The sequence below is a fragment of the Apteryx rowi genome, unplaced genomic scaffold, assembly GCF_003343035.1.
Source record: "Apteryx rowi isolate R43461 unplaced genomic scaffold, aptRow1 scaffold_65, whole genome shotgun sequence".
Lineage (NCBI taxonomy): Eukaryota > Metazoa > Chordata > Aves > Apterygiformes > Apterygidae > Apteryx > Apteryx rowi.
In genome coordinates this window covers 813,456-816,550 of record NW_020450927.1, presented here as the reverse complement: position 1 = coordinate 816,550, position 3,095 = coordinate 813,456, and positions in this window count along the sequence as shown.

The following is a 3,095-nucleotide window of genomic DNA, read 5'->3' as shown; positions in this document are numbered from 1 at the left end:
CACCTCCACGCTCGCCTCGCTGCCGCCCCATAATATATGCAGCGCCCGCAGCCAATAAGAGGCGCCGCCGGCCTCCCCGCGCGCTCCCATTGGCGCTGCCGGGCCCGGCTCTGCGCCGCCATTGGCTGCGGCTGGGCGAGGCGGTGTCAAGCCGCGGGGGGCGGCGGGCCCGCGTGGAGCGGCGCGGAGCGGAGCGGAGCCGGGCGGGGGGTCCCGCTCCCGGCCCTGGGTCTCTCCCGCCGAGCTGCGCGGGATCGTGCTGCCGGCGGGGGGCAGGTACCGCCTGCCTCCCCCCCMCACACACACACCGGGTGGTGCAGGTGCCCCCAGGCGCATCCCGGGAGCAGCGGCGAGGCCGCCGCAGACGCCCCTGGGCAGGGCGCGGCGATGTGCAGGTGCGCACACGCTTGGGCAGGTGCGTGGTGCCTGCAACCCCCAACACGCATGCAGCACAGGTGTGTGTGCACGCACGCACACCCTGATGGGGGGGGGTGCGCACACCCTCCTGCGCACGCAAACCCTGATGGGGGGGTGCTCACACCCTCCTGCGTGCCGGCGCACACCAGGGCTGYGTCCCCCCGCCACTCACGACCTGCGTACTGGTGCACACGCGCTCCCTTGCACAAGCGCGCCGATGGGCTGTGCGTGTGCACCTAAAAGCAAACAAGCCGGCAGCCGCGCAGGGCTTTGGCGGGATGCGGAGCCGGTGTGGCAGCGCCTGCGTCGCGCGGGGCACGTTTCCAAGGCGCCCAGGCACCCGAGAGCCCRGAGGAGCCGCTCGCTGCCATCCTCCAGCCCCGGTGGAGCTGCAGCAGTGCTCGAGGCCTTGCTCCCGCGTTTGCACTGGGTGCTGTTTTGCAGCCCAATTCATCCCACGAACCATAGGTCTGCTTTGGCTGTTCAGCGGACCATTCAGCACAGCAGCTTCCCCTGGGAAAGAAAAGGTTGTCTGTCCTTTTCCAAGGCTGTTTTCAATGTTGTTGCTATTCTGCAGAGCCACAAGCTCTGCTTTAGTCTTTGCCCTCCCCCGCTTACTGTGGCACCGAGTCCCGGAGGTGAAGTTTGCACCGATGGTTCCTCTAGCAGGTGCAGGTGCTTTCCCCCGCCGTCGAGTGTTGCCGTGTTTTTCAGGAAAACATTGATTCCTCTTGCTCTGCCGGTCAGCGGGTTGATAGGGCTCTCCTTGGGCTATGCGGCGCGTCCATCACCCGCGCGCTCAAGGTCTTAGCCGCTCCCGCCTGGCTTCCCGAGGCTGCTTCCCTGCACAGCAGGCTGCCCGGAGGGAGAAGGTCCTGGGGCGTCACCCGGACACGTAGCCTGCCTGCGAGCAGAGGCGGGTGATGCTACCCTCGAGCAACGGGGTTGCATTTCTTATCCTCTCGCCTGCAGCCCTGCGTGGTCCTGTTGGCGCTTCACCAGGTCCCGTCAGTGCACAAAGACATAGCAGTGAAGGCTTTTTCTGGATTTTGAAAGGAATCGTGTCTTTGCAAAATTATGCCATCAGTTGCATTAAATGATTAATGCGGTTCAGGATGCAGAAGTCAAATGTCAAAAGTTTCTAGCAGGCGGCATTGCGATGCAGTTGGGGACACTGGATTTGCCATTCTGCTCCTCTCTGGTTTATTTTTAAATGTTTTATTTATTTGTATTTATTATTCATGCCATTCAGCGAAGCCCGTTGTTTTCTCCTTTTCATGCTGTGTTAGATATTAAAGGGACACCGCTCTCTGGAGATGCAATCAGCTGCCAAACACAAGCCGGAAAGGCTTTCTCAGGACTGCCCCTCGGCCTTCTCCCGAATGCGAATGCCGCGACCGCGCTTCTCCCCGGGGCTTTTTAATGAGTTGCTGTTTCCCGGCTGGGAAGGGCTGTGGCCGAAGGCAAAATTTGCAGGCAGGGTGGGGGCTCCCTTGGGCTGGCGGGTTTTGCCCCTGCTGGGAGGTTGGACGGGTTTAACCGTGTGGTGTTAACCGGTGGGGGAACGCACCGTGGTGTCCAATCTTAAAAAATTAGCGATTGCACCTGGCGACAGATGGGCTGTTTCCCAGGCACAGGCTGCCGGCGTCGTGGATGGGGATGCAGAGGGACCCGGACCAGGGGTTTTCCTCCTGAACGCGTGTGTGCGTGGTCTTCTCCAGTGGGGTTTCGGATAGTCCGTCCTGCCTAAGGGAGGGGGAGGCATGCCTGCTTTTCGAGCTGCTTCGCTTTTTGTGATTTGGGTCTTTTTTTTTTCCTGTTTTGCTGCCCCTGTTGAAAACTGCAGGTGACTAGTGTAGCCGGAGGGAAGCGTCGCTGGAATATAACCTGGACTTTCCCAACTAGTTAACTCCTGAAAGCATCATCAACATTTTTTGTAGGGGTTTAATGCTTGGTTCTGATTTTTAACACAACTGGAGCACAAAACTGATGGTTTCTGGTTAGTATGTTTTTTTTTTACCCTCAGAAATTATGCTACCCGCTTAGTCCACAGCAATGGGTAACTGTGAGGATTACTCCAATCCAGAAATGAGGCCAGAGGAAAGCAATCCTCGTTCACTTGGGGGTTTTGGCACAATCCCGTCACTCYCCCCCGCAGCTCCCAGCCCGGGCTAGCGCGCGCTGCGCTCCGTTGCCACCGGCAGCCAAGGCGGCAGAAATCGAGGGACGTGCCCGCAATGACGGGCGCTGCAGCCTGGGGCGTGCAGGCCTGTTCTGCGCCGGGGGTCCCTGCGCGGAAATGGCTGCAAGCTTTTTACACCAGTTCAGAGCCGCTTCGCATGGTGCTATTTGGAGCTCCCTAAAAAAAAAAAAAATAAATAAATAGGTAAGAAAGATAAAAAGATAAAAAGCATTAGATACACAAATCCCATGCCAAGCTGAGATTGGCCCTCATCCTCCCAATATAGATATATTTTTTACAAGATAGGCAAGCTGGTGAATTTAGTATTTCTGCAGCTTCTCCGGGGTGGTGGCGGCGGCGGGGGGGGAGGATTTGTGAGTTATTCACGGGTCAGCAAAGGGGGCAAGAGTGCCGGGTGCGAGCGCGCCGCCGAGGCACTCAGGAGCCCGGTTCCGAGAGGCGCCGGGCCGGGCCGAGCCGAGCCGAGCCGAGTTGT